The following is a 19,150-nucleotide window of genomic DNA, read 5'->3' on the forward strand; positions in this document are numbered from 1 at the left end:
CCTGCGGTTATTTGTTGCAGAAGTTAATCTACCTTACTATTACTCCACGTCACAGAAGCTGTTGATCTACAGGTATGTGGACTACACACAGAATTGGAGTCAGATAGACTGAGATTAAAATAGATTCCACTTAGGTTAACATGGCTGAAGCAAGGCACATAAAACACAGACAAACTAAAAAATGATTAAAAACCAATGCAGCCAAAATCCTTGTTACAACAAGATATCCCAGCAAAGACACAAGACTACTTCAAGCCAGCTGTTACCAACCAATTCCATCCTATGCTGTCTCCATATGACTAACCTTCCCAAATCATCTCTTTGACACCACAACACCCCTCAGAAGCCATGTAAGGGCAGAAAGGAGAAGGAAACCTGCTTTCTGGGAGAACCCCAGGTCATTCCTGGAATTCTTCACTTGTTTTGAATCAGACTCTTTTTTGTCAACTTGACAAACTAAGGTCATATGGGATGAGGCAACCCCAACTGAGAGAATACCTCCGTCAGATTGTCCAATAGATAAGTCTTTTATTGGGGGTATTTTCTTAATTTATGATTGATCGGCTATGTCCCAGATCACTGTGGGTGGTTCTGCTCAGGATTAGAAAGCAGGCTGAGTCTGGTAATAAACAACACTCCTCCAAGGCTTCTGCTTCTGTTCCTGCCTCCTGATCCCTGCCCTCACTTCCCAAAGTGATGTACTGTGACCTGGTTACAGTGTTTATTACACCAATAGGAAGTAAACTAAGATACCATCTTCCCTGCCCTAACACACAAGTAGTCCTCCAACCCATGAGAGGTTACCAAAAAAGAGATATCACAAATGGTCCCTTTATGAATCATCTCTGCATACTTTCTTTATCTAGACAAAAACCTAGAAATGCTAAATGAAGGTGCAGCCTTTCCTCTCCATCATGAGACCATTCCAGCCTCTAGCTACCAGGAATAAAAGGACCCAGAAGCTCAAATTAGATGAGAATTGATTTCCAGGAAGGATAATGGTTCTTGTCTCCACTTCCACACCTCTGCCCTTTTGATCATTTCTGCAACAAACCAGCCTTGCTTTTCCAGGTAATGTTGTCCTCCTTCAGGGGTAGAACATGCTTGCCCAAAGTGTTCAATTGGGTGGAGAGAAAGAAAGGGAGGAGGGAGGGAGGCAAGTCCCCTGTAGAGACCCCAGGTATACAGACTGTGCAGGAGGTATGTGCACATGAACTCAGAAACATAATGATATCGGACACCACAGTGGCAGAGAAGCATGAAGGGAGTAGACAGAGCCAAACATGAATATGCCTACATAGACACTGAATGTACATGTACACGCATGCACACACACACACACACACACACACACACACACACACACACACACACACGGGGGAGGGCAGGTGAGATTGAGAGAGACAGAGAGAGACAGAGAGGGACAGAGGCAGAGAGACAGGGAGAGAGCACAGGCTTCCTGGACCCTCTAACCAGATCCTGGGGTCTCCATCTGGGCTTTAAAACTGAAGACTCGAGGAGCGGCAGGACCCTGCCGGAACCTGAGGGAAACAGACCTGATAAACAGTTCTCTGCACCCAAATCCCGTGGGAGGGAGAGCTAAACCTTCAGAGAGGCAGACAAGCCTGGGAAACCAGAAGAGACTGCTCCCTGCACACACATCTCGGACGCCAGAGGAAAAAGCCAAAGACCATCTGGAACCCTGATGCACTGAAGCTCCCGGAAGGGGCGGCACAGGTCTTCCTGGTTGCTGCCGCTGCAGAGAGCCCCTGGGCAGCACCCCACGAGCAAACCTGAGCCTCAGGACCACAGGTAAGACCAAATTTTCTGCTGCAAGAAAGCTGCCTGGTGAACTCAAGACACAGGCCCACAGGAACAGCTGAAGACCTGTAGAGAGGAAAAACTACACGCCCGAAAGCAGAACACTCTGTCCCCATAACTGATTGAAAGAGAGGAAAACAGGTCTACAGCACTCCTGACACACAGGCTTATAGGACAGTCTAGCCACTGTCAGAAATAGCAGAACAAAGTAACACTAGAGATAATCTGATGGCGAGAGGCAAGCGCAGGAACCCAAGCAACAGAAACCAAGACTACATGCCATCATCGGAGCCCAATTCTCCCACCAAAACAAACATGGAATATCCAAACACACCAGAAAAGCAAGATCTAGTTTCAAAATCATATTTGATCATGATGCTGGAGGACTTCAAGAAAGACATGAACACACTTAGGGAAGCACAGGAAAACATTAATAATCAAGTAAAAGCCTACAGAGAGGAATCGCAAAAATCCCTGAAAGAATTCCAGGAAAACACAATCAAACAGTTGAAGGAATTAAAAATGGAAATAGAAGCAATCAAGAAAGAACACATGGAAACAACCCTGGATATAAAAAACCAAAAGAAGAGACAAGGAGCTGTAGATACAAGCTTCACCAACAGAATACAAGAGATGGAAGAGAGAATCTCAGGAGCAGAAGATTCCATAGAAATCATTGACTCAACTGTCAAAGATAATGTAAAGCGGAAAAAGCTACTGGTCCAAAACATACAGGAAATCCAGGACTCAATGAGAAGATCAAACCTAAGGATAATAGGTATAGAAGAGAGTGAAGACTACCAGCTCAAAGGACCAGTAAATATCTTCAACAAAATCATAGAAGAAAACTTCCCTAACCTAAAAAAAGAGATACCCATAGACATACAAGAAGCCTACAGAACTCCAAATAGATTGGACCAGAAAAGAAACACCTCCCGTCACATAATTGTCAAAACACCAAACGCACAAAATAAAGAAAGAATATTAAAAGCAGTAAGGGAAAAAGGTCAAGTAACATATAAAGGCAGACCTATCAGAATCACACCAGACTTCTCACCAGAAACTATGAAGGCCAGAAGATCCTGGACTGATGTCATACAGACCCTAAGAGAACACAAATGCCAGCCCAGGTTACTGTATCCAGCAAAACTCTCAATTAACATTGATGGAGAAACCAAGATATTCCATGACAAAACCAAATTTACACAATATCTTTCTACAAATCCAGCACTACAAAGGATAATAAATGGTAAAGCCCAACATAAGGAGGCAAGCTATACCCTAGAAGAAGCAAGAAACTAATCGTCTTGGCAACAAAACAAAGAGAATGAAAGCACACAAACATAACCTCACATCCAAATATGAATATAACGGGAAGCAATAATCACTATTCCTTAATATCTCTCAATATCAATGGCCTCAACTCCCCAATAAAAAGACATAGATTAACAAACTGGATACGCAACGAGGACCCTGCATTCTGCTGCCTACAGGAAACACACCTCAGAGACAAAGACAGACACTACCTCAGAGTGAAAGGCTGGAAAACAACTTTCCAAGCAAATGGTCAGAAAAAGCAAGCTGGAGTAGCCATTCTAATATCAAATAAAATCAATTTCCAACTAAAAGTCATCAAAAAAGATAAGGAAGGACACTTCATATTCATCAAAGGAAAAATCAACCAAGATGAACTCTCAATCCTAAATATCTATGCCCCAAATACAAGGGCACCTACATACGTAAAAGAAACCTTACTAAAGCTCAAAACACACATTGCACCTCACACAATAATAGTGGGAGATTTCAACACCCCACTCTCATCAATGGACAGATCATGGAAACAGAAATTAAACAGTGATGTAGACAGACTAAGAGAAGTCATGAGCCAAATGGACTTAACGGATATTTATAGAACATTCTATCCTAAAGCAAAAGGATATACCTTCTTCTCAGCTCCTCATGGTACTTTCTCCAAAATTGACCATATAATTGGTCAAAAAACGGGCCTCAACAGGTACAGAAAGATAGAAATAATCCCATGCGTGCTATCGGACCACCACGGCCTAAAACTGGTCTTCAATAACAATAAGGGAAGAATGCCCACATATACGTGGAAATTGAACAATGCTCTACTCAATGATAACCTGCTCAAGGAAGAAATAAAGAAAGAAATTAAAAACTTTTTAGAATTTAATGAAAATGAAGATACAACATACTCAAACTTATGGGACACAATGAAAGCTGTGCTAAGAGGAAAACTCATAGCGCTGAGTGCCTGCAGAAAGAAACAGGAAAGAGCATATGTCAGCAGCTTGACAGCACACCTAAAAGCTCTAGAACAAAAAGAAGCAAATACACCCAGGAGGAGTAGAAGGCAGGAAATAATCGAACTCAGAGCTGAAATCAACCAAGTAGAAACAAAAAGGACCATAGAAAGAATCAACAGAACCAAAAGTTGGTTCTTTGAGAAAATCAACAAGATAGATAAACCCTTAGCCAGACTAACGAGAGGACACAGAGAGTGTGTCCAAATTAACAAAATCAGAAATGAAAAGGGAGACATAACTACAGATTCGGAGGAAATTCAAAAAATCATCAGATCTTACTATAAAAACCTATATTCAACAAAATTTGAAAATCTTCAGGAAATGGACAATTTCCTAGACAGATACCAGGTATCAAGGATAAATCAGGAACAGATAAACCAGTTAAACAACCCCATAACTCCTAAGGAAATAGAAGCAGTCATTAAAGGTCTCCCAACCAAAAAGAGCCCAGGTCCAGACGGGTTTAGTGCAGAATTCTATCAAACCTTCATAGAAGACCTCATACCAATATTATCCAAACTATTCCACAAAATTGAAACAGATGGAGCCCTACCGAATTCCTTCTACGAAGCCACAATTACTCTTATACCTAAACCACACAAAGACACAACAAAGAAAGAGAACTTCAGACCAATTTCCCTTATGAATATCGACGCAAAAATACTCAATAAAATTCTGGCAAACCGAATTCAAGAGCACATCAAAACAATCATCCACCATGATCAAGTAGGCTTCATCCCAGGCATGCAGGGATGGTTTAATATACGGAAAACCATCAACGTGATCCATTATATAAACAAACTGAAAGAACAGAACCACATGATCATTTCATTAGATGCTGAGAAAGCATTTGACAAAATTCAACACCCCTTCATGATAAAAGTCCTGGAAAGAATAGGAATTCAAGGCCCATACCTAAACATAGTAAAAGCCATATACAGCAAACCAGTTGCTAACATTAAACTAAATGGAGAGAAACTTGAAGCAATCCCACTAAAATCAGGGACTAGACAAGGCTGCCCACTCTCTCCCTACTTATTCAATATAGTTCTTGAAGTTCTAGCCAGAGCAATCAGACAACAAAAGGAGATCAAAGGGATACAGATCGGAAAAGAAGAGGTCAAAATATCACTATTTGCAGATGACATGATAGTATATTTAAGTGATCCCAAAAGTTCCACCAGAGAACTACTAAAGCTGATAAACAACTTCAGCAAAGTGGCTGGGTATAAAATTAACTCAAATAAATCAGTTGCCTTCCTCTATACAAAAGAGAAACAAGCCGAGAAAGAAATTAGGGAAACGACACCCTTCATAATAGACCCAAATAATATAAAGTACCTCGGTGTGACTTTAACCAAGCAAGTAAAAGATCTGTACAATAAGAACTTCAAGACACTGAGGAAAGAAATTGAAGAAGACCTCAGAAGATGGAAAGATCTCCCATGCTCATGGATTGGCAGGATTAATATAGTAAAAATGGCCATTTTACCAAAAGCAATCTACAGATTCACTGCAATCCCCATCAAAATACCAATCCAATTCTTCAAAGAGTTAGACAGAACAATTTGCAAATTCATCTGGAATAACAAAAAACCCAGGATAGCTAAAGCTATCCTCAACAATAAAAGGACTTCAGGAGGAATCACTATCCCTGAACTCAAGCAGTATTACAGAGCAATAGTGATAAAAACTGCATGGTATTGGTACAGAGACAGACAGATAGACCAATGGAATAGAAGTGAAGACCCAGAAATGAACCCACACACCTATGGTCACTTGATTTTTGACAAAGGAGCCAAAACCATCCAATGGAAAAAAGATAGCATTTTCAGCAAATGGTGCTGGTTCAACTGGAGGGCAACATGTAGAAGAATGCAGATCGATCCATGCTTATCACCCTGTACAAAACTTAAGTCCAAGTGGATCAAGGACCTCCACATCAAACCAGACACACTCAAACTAATAGAAGAAAAACTAGGGAAGCATCTGGAACACATGGGCACTGGAAAAAATTTCCTGAACAAAACACCAATGGCTTATGCTCTAAGATCAAGAATCGACAAATGGGATCTCATAAAACTACAAAGCTTCTGTAAGGCAAAGGACACTGTGGTTAGGACAAAACGGCAACCAACAGATTGGGAAAAGATCTTTACCAATCCTACAACAGATAGAGGCCTTATATCCAAAATATACAAAGAACTCAAGAAGTTAGACCGCAGGGAAACAAATAACCCTATTAAAAAATGGGGTTCAGAGCTAAACAAAGAATTCACAGCTGAGGAATGCCGAATGGCTGAGAAACACCTAAAGAAATGTTCAACATCTTTAGTCATAAGGGAAATGCAAATCAAAACAACCCTGAGATTTCACCTCACACCAGTGCGATTGGCTAAGATCAAAAACTCAGGTGACAGCAGATGCTGGCGAGGATGTGGAGAAAGAGGAACACTCCTCCATTGTTGGTGGGATTGCAGACTGGTAAAACCATTCTGGAAATCAGTCTGGAGGTTCCTCAGAAAATTGGACATTGAACTGCCTGAGGATCCAGCTATACCTCTCTTGGGCATATACCCAAAAGATGCCTCAACATATAAAAGAGACACGTGCTCCACTATGTTCATCGCAGCCTTATTTATAATAGCCAGAAAATGGAAAGAACCCAGATGCCCTTCAACAGAGGAATGGATACAGAAAATGTGGTACATCTACACAAGGGAATATTACTCAGCTATCAAAAACAACAAGTTTATGAAATTCGTAGGCAAATGGTTGGAACTGGAAAATATCATCCTGAGTGAGCTAACCCAATCACAGAAAGACATTCATGGTATGCACTCATTGATAAGTGGCTATTAGCCCAAATGCTTGAATTACCCTAGATCCCTAGAACAAACGAAACTCAAGACGGATGATCAAAATGTGAATGCTTCACTCCTTCTTTAAATGAGGAAAAAGAATACCCTGGCAGGGAAGGGAGAGGCAAAGATTAAAACAGAGACTGAAGGAACACCCATTCAGAGCCTGCCCCACATGTGGCCCATACATATACAGCCACCCAATTAGACAAGATGGATGAAGCAAAGAAGTGCAGACCGACAGGAGCCGGATGTAGATCACTCCTGAGAGACACAGCCAGAATACAGCAAATACAGAGGCGAATGCCAGCAGCAAACCACTGAACTGAGAATAGGTCCCCTATTGAAGGAATCAGAGAAAGAACTGGAAGAGCTTGAAGGGGCTCGAGACCCCAAAAGTACAACAATGCCAAGCAACCAGAGCTTCCAGGGACTAAGCCACTACCTAAAGACTATACATGGACTGACCCAGGACTCTGACCCCATAGGTAGCAATGAATATCCTAGTAAGAGCACCAGTGGAAGGGGAAGCCCTGGGTCCTGCTAATACTGAACCCCCAGTGAACTAGTCTATGGGGGGAGGGCGGCAATGGGGGGAGGGTTGGGAGGGGAACACCCATAAGGAAGGGGAGGGGGGAGGGGGATGTTTGCCCGGAAACCGGGAAAGGGAATAACACTCGAAATGTATATAAGAAATACTCAAGTTAATAAAAAAAAAAAAGATTAAAAAAAAAAAACTGAAGACTCCATGTAGCATGTGAACTAATTTCTTTGCTCTTGACTCTCATCATTTTACCTGACCACTGCTGAAAGCCCTCCTACTTGAGTTGATTTTCTGCTCCATGCCTACCCATTTAGCATGCATTCCCTATCCTAAGGAGCCCTGGCAATCTTCTCATCCAAACAGCCTCCTGGTAATAAAGAAGGCCATGTTAAAACTGCTGGGATGCTGAAGTGTATGCAAACCACGTCTAGGATACCTCCACTTCTGCATGATCATTCCCTGACTCAGTGCTATTGGGACTGAAAGCTGGACTCTCTCAGTCTGACAGAGAATGGCAAAGGGAAGGTGTTTGCTGGCAGCATCCTCCTTCCCTCTCAACCTGATAATGCAGTCACACCTGCCAAGAGTGCCAATCATTCATTCACTAAACATACACATTCAGATAGCCAGGCCCTGGACACTCTGGTGCAAAGATGAAAGGCCAGTGTCAGGCCTGGAGACACACTCTGGAGGGAAAGATAAGAAGCCAACTGACATTCCACATATACCCCAAAAGATCTGAATTTTAAGAGAAATCTGAAAAAGAACTTGCTTCACCTCAGGGTTGAATCTCAAATGTGAAACTGGAAGCTTTGGTGAAGTGGGTATTCATGAGTGTAAAAACAGTTTACACTGCTGCCCCACTAGCCAGCAGTACTAATAGCTTCCTTTGCTAGGCCTCTTTCCACCAAGTCCTTCAAACATACCTGCCCAGCTTTGATCCTCCATGTGGCCCAGGACCCAGCTACTTATCTCAGGACAGCAGAGTTCCCTATCTTTCCTCCTGTACCGTGGTCTGACAAGCCTCATACTACCTACAGGTTAGTGGCTGGTAGATCCAGACTTCTGCCTTGAATTGAGAGATCACAACAATCCTGCAATGGCCAGATCCTGTTCCAACTACTCAGCCACAGGTACACATGTCCTTGCTTATCATTCGACTGGAGCTCTTTCTTCTCTACCATGAGACACCCAGCCTATCTGGGAGAGAATAAACATCAGGCCCCCAGCACCCATCCCATAATGCAAAGTCTCACCAACCAGCACTGCCTCTGCCTGCCAAGCCTCTGCAATGACTCAAATTCAACTGGTGCTTGTGCTAATGAACTTGGATGTGTTTAAGTCCATTTAATGACATTTAATTATGCACTGCTTCCATTGACAGGCTCAGGAAGATCTACACTGACTACTGACCTGTTGGACTACACCGTATATATGTCTACTTAGACTTCAGGCTGCTTGCTGCAAATTGCATTTTGCCTCGGGCAAAGATGAGAGTCCTATGGAAACAGTTCAATATTCAACATCTCCCAGAGGATCCTGGGAGGAGTCTACCTGCTTGGTCTCCTAATTCAGCAATATTCATTAGACATCTATACAGTCCAGAGAGCTGGAACTAGACATGTGTATACTAAAACCTTCAGCCTTGTGACATCCAGCAATGCCAATGAGAGATAGATGGATGATGGATGGATGGATGGATGGGGAAGAAGAGTAGGGTTCAAAGACCTCAGTCTAAGGGAACCTGCCCAAGTTCTGCAACCCCACCTATTCATAGTCACTTGACTGTCTCTGGTTCTGGATGCTGTATGGCTGAAGCTTGGCTCTTTCTCCAAAGTATCTTCTCAAGTCTAATGTTCAGGAGCTAGCCAAGATGTGATTGTTAGAAGTAAACAGCATGTCGCGAACAAATCACACCATGTAGCAGGTCTCACATGAGTGGTTTTTGGGGGATGGAGAAACAGAGGTAGCCTCTGGGAGAGGGGGAAGAAGAGGGATGGGGGCAGGAAGAAGGAGATTTATAGAGGGCCTGTGATGCATTCTTGAAGGGACATACAACAGAGGCCATGGCACATGTGCAAAGCGGCAGACACAAGAGCGAGCTGTTGCCTCTTGGGCCGCTAAAGATGACAAATCTAGTCGCCGGGTCCCTGAGAGCTGGCTATGAAGATGCCCACTTGTAGCAGTCCAGGAATGTGCCTGACAGTGATCCCCTTCACATCAGCATCTCTCTAGCCCACAGAACCATGTACATCCCAGTCAAGTCATTTGTAAGATAGAGCATGGCCCATGGACCTTTCAGTAGGAAGACTGAATTCCACCACACTAAACCAAAATCCCAATGCACTCAAGACCTAACATTACCATCACTTAAGTCTGTAGTCTAAAAATAAGTTGTGGGGGGTGAGAGAAGAAATACGAGAGGGGAAAACTTAAACCGAGGGAGACCAACCTTGCCTAAACCAGTCTTTTCTGGACTTTGATATCCGTTGAGGATGACAAGGATTAGACTGTACTTAGTAAGCTCATGCTTAGCTTCATATAGTGCTCTAGAACTGTAGCCTTTTTCCAGGATGGTTTAGGATGGTCACTACAGAAGGTCTCTTGCTGAGTGACACCGATAACACCAGTGCTGTCTCTGTCATCTGTTTAGTCAGGGCTATTGAAAGAGTATACATACTTACTGTTTGTTTTTAGGAACCCCTTTGTTTTTCCTTCACTACTGAATGCCAAGCCTGAGGTTCTACTTCCTCATTCTGTGTGAGCCCAACAATCAGAACAATGGAATGCCCAGCTTGACACTTGCCAACAGCAAAGTGGTTCACCCCTTTGGTATGTTCCCCCTAGTCTAGGCAGCACAGGGGTGCCTGCTATGATAACTCTTTTGGAAGGGCTACTTGGGGTTGAAAGGTTTCGAGTTCTTCCACCAGAACACACCAAGGTTCTACAACCCGCCCCTCCCCCCAAAAGCATGAGTACAGTTGAGAAGTTAGTTGAAAATAAATGCTTCTGCTTCTGAGAATGGTTTACAAGGCTTGCTGAGTCAAGATAGGGTGTGATCAGCTCATATCCCATTTAGAGGAGAGATCCCAACGTAAGAAGGACCAGGGATAGAAAAGCAGGCTGTCCATTGATGCTCCACTGTGACCTAATTCATAACCCAGGAGGTGGCCACTGCCCCAAGTTAGACCAGGGGAAGAACTTAGATTCAAATATGTACTATGGAAGGCAATCAGGAGGTAGACACATAGGAAGAAGTGAACAGAAAAGAGGGACTGCAGCCAGCCTGAGGTGCTATGGAGAGGAGGACAGTGCTGAGGACATCTAAGTGAAACAGGTGGATAGACCTCAGCTGTCCCCAGGCTGGAAGTAACACACAGGTATAATTCATCTAGTGCTGGGTTATAGGTTAACACCCCTGCAAATCTCACCTTACACCTGCACTAAAGAAGATCCTGTGGGAGAGGACCACAGTGAGCACAGTGGGGTGGACGCCAGCGCGGAGTCTGTAATATGCCACTGAGTGGCCAATCCTGGGCATGATATCTCATGCTATATTTGTCCCCAAGAAGTTCCCAGGAATACAAGGATGGGAGACAAGAAACACATCCCACCAGGGTCTTTAAGGTTTGTCTATGACTGCAACATTATCCTTTGTCCAGGTCTTGCCAGTCAGCCAGCTTCTGGACACGGGAGTGAGCAGAAAGCTATGTTAGCTGGCATAATCTGCTGTCACCAGTAAGGGACAATAATAGCAAACCATGCCACTACTAGAGTTCATGGGCTCCACATGTTTGCACCTCCCACACACCAAACCCATCTCCAGGAATGACAGAGAAGGAGTAGGCAAGAAAACGTGCTTCTCACATCGGGAGACAGAAGCAAGAGGCAGGTTGCTGCTCATTCGGAAAGCCTCTCAGGTGATTCATATTCTTCACACACATAGCCCCACAGGGAGGAAGAAGCAAATTTCAATCTCTTTAAGCTGGGACATCAACTCTACCTTTGGTCTCAGCAGGCTGTGTGACCTAGCACTACTCAACCACATCACTAGGTGCCAGACTTCTCGTGGAGAAGTATAGTGAGGTTAAGTGATAATGTCACCACGTCTGGGAGGGACCAAGGTCTCCAGCTCAAGTTCTGTCCTGGCTAGAGGACCGACCTTACCACTCCTTATACTGGCTCGTCTCTGGGAACTGTGTCACTATATGTCCAGAGCACAAGGCTCAAAACAGCCTTCTTCAGGACAATGTTAGACATTCATTTTAGTAGCCCTCCCACCTTACACGATAAAATAGATTGAACAGAAATCCTAAGAGGAGGTGCCTGAGGGCTTCAGGGCCAGAACAAAGAGGTCTACTGCCTGGGCACCAGTCCACACAGTCTGGCTCAGCACTCATGAAACCCCAAAGACATTCTCTCTACGTTTCCCAGCTCATGAACTTGCCTCTTCCTCCTCTTCTTCTTCTTTGTCCTGGTGTAAAGAAAATCCCAAGGTGTCAACCAATCACAAGTTCCCTCATTGTCTGAAGCACAGAGACACCAGAGGTGAGCCAATGCCTCCATTCTTCAAACATCTTTCTGTCCTGAATTCAAGAGTTCTAGAATACCCCTGGCTCAGAATTTGAGTCAGTATCCCCACCAGTAAAGAGGAACTTAAAGTAGGGACAGAAACCTTAATCATCTTGTCCTTCTTAGACTGCAAAGAACTCTAAATGTCCTTTCTCAGAGGTTACCATCCATCAGGAGGTCTCATCCATGTATTTAATTGTACTGTGGCCTTTGTCATTCCTTCTCACAGCAAAGGGCTAGGGGCAGAGAACCAGTCTCCCAGTGAGAGTTCCTGTCATTGCAGTCACAGCTGCCTGTGCCCAGTGGGATCCTACGGTGACAACATGAATAAGAAGAGTCATGGTCTTTTTGTGAGGTTTTCTGTGCTAAGTGAAAGCTTTCACTCGTGATGTCATTACCAGTTTCTCTCAGGCAGGAAAAGGCTGTTCAGTGATCATATCAGCCAAGGCTCCTGGGGTAGGGGGTGGAAAGCAGGTAGCATGCAGAGTAGTCTCTGCTCACACTAATGGACATGCTCCGTCCACTGGGTCTTCAGGACAGACTAGCTATAGTTCCATCTACCTCCTGTCTAGCCCTAAACTGTTCTTTCCTTACCCAGGCACTGTTCTCACCACTATTCCCTCTAGCAGACAGCCCCCCCAAGTCCCCGGTGACATTGGTGCTAGGATTGAGCTATAGTGCCACATTAAGTTGCTGAAGTCTAATATGCTGATCCTCAGAACTCCCAGCCCTGTGCTCCCAACCTGCATTTGGCCAAAAGAGTGTCAATTATATCCCACCCAATCACCTCTTGCTCTCTTAGGGCCTCAGTTCTTCTGTTGTTATGCAGGCCAGAGGCCCTACCCCATCTGCCTGGCTGTTGGTGCTCCTTAGGAACAGGTGGGCATTGAATACCCCCACTATACCACAGGCTCTATGTAGTAGTAGATAACAGCAGGTCCTGCTGGACCTACAGGACTTGAATTGTGATGGAAGGCACAATCTGGAGACAGACACTTGGCTGTCACTACACCTTGAAGTCCAGCTTGAGGAGATTCTTCCCTTGCTCTGCCTTTCTTCACAGGAATGTGCACATAGCAGAGGGCCCAGCTCTGCTAATAGCTGCAAGTCACCGTCACTTAGCATTATGAACATCAGTACAAATGAAAGGCCTATTCCTGCACTACATGACAGGTCTTACTAAGCCAGAGAATGAGGCTGTGACACTCCCACTGAAGCCACAGCTGTGTACTCTGTGCTGTTCACACCATCCTGTGAGAGGCCTCTGAAGGCACCTTAGAGACAACCAGGTATCCTGTTTCAAGAAACTAAAACTAAATGTCACACCATTCCTATGAAAAATGTCAAGCATAAAAGCCAGATGTAGTAATGTAGTCCTGCAATCCCAGCACTCAAGATGCTGAAGCAGAAGGATTACAAGTTCAGTTGAGCTGTTCTCTACACAGCAACCTGGTTATATGGTAAGCTTTGATTACATAGTAAGAACTTGTCCCCAAACAAACAAGTAAACAAGTGTGAAGAGAAAACCAAGCAGGTTCAGTTGTAAATCCTAGTGAAAAGGGGCAGTTAATTTCTGCCTGCCTCTCCCTGAAGACAGCTCGAGGAGACAGGAGTGTAGCTTTAGCCATGCGGCTGATTACTTTATTCAAGTGTAATAAGGAGGCATTCAAGAATCTACATACGAAGAAATATAGCTCACCCCTCAATGCTTTCCCAATTCAAGAGAAGCAGGAGGCTGGACCTCAAGGATATCTTGGGAGTGACTCTATCTCCAGGCTTCTGAAGCATTTGGTCATAGAAATATGGAATCTGTTGGAACTTGTGTGCATAAAGGAGAGATATTGCTTCAGTGGTGGTGTCTCATTTGTTAGGAAACTGTTTCTACAGGGAATGGCATGAGTCAACTGCTTTACATATAAATGAAAAGACAGGCATGGTGAAGGGTGCTAAAAGTCAACCTTAAAACTTTTGAGCCCCTTTCCCTGCTAGATGTATACCAGAAGCAAGACATGCTGTGTCTTAGTTAGGCCTTTTGCATTATTTGTGTTGTTGTTGTTGTTGTTGTTGTTGTTGTTGTTAATTTGACACAACCTAGAATATCCTAGGATCACCTGGCAAGAGAGAACATGAATTGAAACATTGCCTCCAAAAGATTACCCTATGGCCATATCTTTGAGAGTTTATCTTGACTGATGATTGATGAATGTCCACATGGGCAATGTCATCCTTAGGCCAGGTCATCTTGGGCTGTAAAAGAAAGCTAGCTCAGGAGGAGACAGTGAGTGAACCAATAAGTAGCAGTCCTTCCTTGTTTCTGTTGAATTCCTGTCTTAACTCCCCTCAACGATGGATATAACCAAGGAGTTTTAAGATAAAATAAACCATTCCTAGAAAGTTTAATGATGGAATAAGCTCTTTTCCCCACCTAAAGTTGCTTTGGTCAGGATGTTTTGTTACAGAAGAAAAAAGAAACTAAAGTAGAATTGGTACCAGAAGGAAGAATAATGTGTCTATGATAGGGCCTGACTGTGTTGTTTTGGGGAAGAATCATGGAAGACTGGGAGTCTAGGTTTGGAAAAGTCATTGAGTGCTAGCAGAGTAATGGGTTTCCATAGTGGGAGCTTGGAAGATAAGATTGTAGAGAGGAATGCAGACAATGGAAAGCTGGCTTGTGAAGTTTCATAGGGAATCAAATACTCCGTCAGGGACATTCGTGAAATGTATTTGAATTAAGAATTGTGGTTGCCAGTCAGCTGGGGCTATAGCAACAGCTGTGGTTGACAATGACCAACACCACTAACATGAAATCTTTTGCGCTTCATCTGGGACAATGAATATTGGTTATCTAGGGCTGAAGAATCATCTGTTATTAGTAAGAGAGCATTATCATTGGGGGTAAAAATTACTGTGCTTCACTGGGACAGTAGGATAGTGTTTCTTCATGGTCAACACACAAAATCTGTGGTTGAAGTTGGGCCATGGCTACACATCAGGAGGGCAGCATAACTCAGTGAATAATGTGTAAGAGTCTTCCTCCCACACAGTACTGATTTTGATGGCATAGAGACACAAGACTGAGTCATAGAGAGAAGCTGGGCCTTGGTCCTGTGGGGTAGGGTTAGAAGAGAAGCCGGGAGAGGCCACTGGTGAAAGTGTAGCCTAGGCCATTGGAGAGGCCAGGACTGTGGAACACCTATTCAAGAAGAGACATGTGTGAATTGGAGTGCTTCACTGTGCTTATGAGAGGAGCTGCATGTGCTGTGCATGGCAAAGCTGGAGAGATGTGCCCCTGCCAGTGGGGACCCAGTTATTTGTGGGGGTCGAGGGGAACCCATACCTGTGGGAGAATGGGTGAGAAAGAGGAGCGAGACCAAGCAGTGTCCTTGTCAAGGTCTGCTTATTGAGAGGAATGTACAGCATTTAAAGCTCTGAAGCAGGAATTGAAGCAGGAACTGAAGCTTAGGGCAGGGGGGTGGGGAGTACTGGGAAGTGCCCAAGGACATAAGGTGAATCATTAAACTGCAAGATATCCTCCTTAGACAAAGAGGCAACCGTCTTCTGGGGACATGTTCTTTCTTTGAAAAGGTCAAGCCCTTCTCAGGAATCTGCTCAGGGCAGGGTGCCTAGTTCGGCAGTCCGGTCCCGGTCCCCAACAGAGATGGATTACCCAAGACCTCTGGAGACCAGAGTAGAGAACATTCCTGATGTCAGAAACTGAGTTACACTACTGGGCTTTGCTTTACCTGGTTGTGGTTGCTTTTATGCCCCAGTTCTTTTCTTTTGGAAAAAAAATGAGAGTGTATGTAACTTGTTTTTTCTTCATAGGATCCCACAGTTAAGAGACTTTGGATGGTTTAAGATACCCTGAGCATTTAAAGTGTCGAACTTTTTAAGAGTGGGACTTCCAGTTGCACTGTATTTTGTTATAATACCCATTGTATAAAAGGCTCAATTGGTGGGACAGGAATAAAGCCCTGAGGGCCAGCAGAATGAACGGAAAGAAGCAACCTCTGGAGATGGGAGGTGGGAGGTGGGAGGTGGAGGTGGGAAGTGGGAAGTAGGAGATGGGAGGTGGGAGGTGGGGGACTCTCTAGAGTGTACCAGAGATACTGATGCTATGCTGTGCCTACAGACAGAATCCTAACATGGCTGCTACCCTCCCAGAGGCCCAACAAGCAGCTGATTGAGACAGACTCAGATACTTACACCCAACCAACAGACTGAAGTCAGGGACCCCTGTGGTTGAATTGGGGAAAAGTTGGAGGAAGTTAAGGAGGAAAATGACTACATAGGAAGACCACCAGTCTTAACTAACCCGGAACCCCAAGATTTCTCAGACACTGAGCCACCAACCAAGCAGCATACACCAGCTGGTGTGAGGCTTCCTGACGACACATATATACAGAGGCCTTGTATGGCCTCAGTGAGAGGTGATGCACCTAACCCTGGAGAGAGTTGAGGCCCAAAGAGTGTGGAAGCCTCTCAGCGTGTGGAGGGATGGGGGGATGGGGGCATCTTCTTGGACACAGGTGAGGACTAACGGGATGGGGAGCTTTCGGAGGGTGGTCTGGAAGGGAGATAATGACTGGACTGTAAAAAAGATTAAAGATAATTATTTTTAAAAAGGCTCAGTATTGCCAGGTGTGGTGCTGTATGCCTTTAATCCAAGGAGACAGAAGCAGGTGGATCTCTGTAAGTTCAAGATCATCCTGGTCTACATACAGTCAAAACTACATAGTGAGACCTTGCCTCAAAACAAAACAAAATAATAGTAACAACAACAGGTTCACTGCTGAGTAACCACGAATCTAAATACTGGTGATCCCGGAGAAAAGTCTGGGGTGGGGTGCTGCACAGAGCAAGGCATCTTGTGATGCATGTGCCCACTGAATTTGATGTATCTGCTCTTAGCTGGAAACTGCCAGGGAACAGTTAATTCTAACATGGGTCCATCTGCTTTACTCCCTTCTCAGCTATCTGAATATTTCTGTCAATGAGCCTCACTAGCATTGCTGGGATCACATGCCAAAAGAGAGAAAACTTTGGACTCACAACCACAGACTTAAATGCCTAATTAAGTTCATTCTTTGAAGCAAACCATATTTGAATACATCTCTCAGTCCTCCTTCAACTCAGCTACAACTGCAGGGTGGTATAGTAATGATGGAGGAAGGGTATGCAGGAGGGAGGGAGGCAGCTGAGCCTGGCAGGCAAACCCTTGCACCTCTCCAGCTGCTTGTGGCCTCTGAGCTTTCTGACCAAGCTCAACACATTCACTGTTCTCCACCTTCTCCATGTTACAATACCCAAACTTATTTGCAGTCCTTTCCATCTAGAACATGCCCCCCAACCTCATTCTTGAAAGACCTGATGGTACCTGCCTTCTCAACTACAGCATGTGCTATGCCTGGCCTGCCTTATTGGGAAGGACCCAGTGGCTGAGGCCAAGTCTATACTTCTAATCTTGAAGCAGATAAAGGGACTGTTGTTCATATCTAGTTACCACAGCCACACGTCACCCAAGTGATCACTGTCCACTGTCTAGAAGAGGTATACTTAGTGAACTAGAGACCATGCATAGCTCCCCCCTTCTTCAGTCTCACGATCTGTATCAAAGCATTAGACTACATCTCAGTCTTCAGGGCCACTGTCACCACCAAAAGTGTTTACCATCTCTTACCAGTCTGATCCACATCAATGCCATGAGAGTATTTGGAGTTCATCCTGGACTGAAACAGCTGAAACCCCTCACCAGGAGCCTGAGGATACAGAAAGATCACCTGAGAAGTCCTCTTGAAAGGGCATAGAGTTCTGGATAGAAGCAAGTGTCCCATCAACTTCTCTTTCTTTCATCATATTCATGGGCTCAGAGTCACACTCAGCCTTCTAGAACTGGCTAGCCCCACTTTTGATGGGGGTTTTGCCTAATGAAGATTTATTTTTTAAATATTTAATTCAACATACTTCCACCCTTCCTTGCAAGTTCAACTCTGAATGTGATAGACCTCCTACACTCTATAGGTCATTCTACTCCTATAGTGTGCTTCTTCCTACCAGCCACTCGTTCTAAAAATGTTTTCCTCTGCTACCTGGTTGCTCTCACCACCGTGGGTCAATGACTGAACATCACCTCTTGACACCAAGCAGCCTACCTCAGACCCCTGAATATCTTTTCTCACCCCAGAACATGTCACAGGTCACTGCATTTCTTTAGTGATTTGCCTACCACCTGGTTAGTCTGTGGGCTCTACATTGCATCAACTTCAGATGGCTTCCTGACTGCTGGGTCTCCAGCAACCTAGTTTTAGATCAAGCATGTGCTGAGCACTCTAGCGTTACACATAAAGTGAATGGATGGATGGATGGATGAACGAACATTAGAACCAGCCTCTACCTTCCACACCAAAGGCCAGGCATTCAGCTGCTGTGCTTGGCCCTGCTGCCATGGTCATGGCCATGCCTGTAGCACTGAGGCTAGAAAGGGTCCTCCTCAGGAATACTTCGGAGAAGGGACCAGTCCCCTTCCTACTGCCCACTATTCCCTTCATTTTGCTTCCCTCTTGCAAGCATATCCAAACATTTAAATTATTCTGTTTGGGGAACAATTAGCCTAACATATGGTCTAATCACACTTTGGTCTCCCAATGGGGGAAACTGTACAAAAACTTGTAAACTGATGGCTGATGGGGCTTTCTTGACATTCTTTCTTCTTTTTTAATGGTGCTCTATATGAGCATAATCTGTCACTGATGAAAAAAAGCTCTTGGCAAAACCAGACCCAGCTCTCACATCTGCCTAAGGAGAAAACCGAGGCCCATGAAGAGAAACAAGACACAGTCCATAGAGTTTAAAGCAGACCTCTTGCCCTTTGCCCCCTGCATGAACTGAATCAGGTTCTATTGGGTCCTGAAGGGTTAACATGCCAGAGTTCTGCTGTCTTTTGATTCTAGGACTATGAGACCTTGTGTCAAGCTAGCACTGAATGGCAGCAAAGTAGGGAAGGGAGTCAGACCCCTTCCAGAGAC

General features: G+C 44.4%; 1 long non-coding RNA gene across 2 annotated transcripts in view; it reads right to left on the minus strand.

The window, feature by feature from the left end:
- LOC108349455 (uncharacterized) overlaps window positions 1-19,150 on the minus strand; it is an 89,696-nt gene that overhangs the window by 13,940 nt on the left and 56,606 nt on the right. The window contains exon 2 of one of the 2 annotated variants that reach the window (XR_015646348.1): window positions 17,806-17,884. The exons of the other annotated variant lie outside the window; for it this stretch is intronic. This is a non-coding gene — a long non-coding RNA (uncharacterized LOC108349455). The remainder of the gene's footprint in view (window positions 1-17,805; window positions 17,885-19,150) is intronic. 2 annotated transcript variants of the gene reach the window in all.

This window comes from Rattus norvegicus, chromosome 1 (genome assembly GCF_021556685.1).
Source record: "Rattus norvegicus strain SHRSP/BbbUtx chromosome 1, alternate assembly SHRSP_T2T, whole genome shotgun sequence".
In the NCBI taxonomy this organism is placed as follows: domain Eukaryota; kingdom Metazoa; phylum Chordata; class Mammalia; order Rodentia; family Muridae; genus Rattus; species Rattus norvegicus.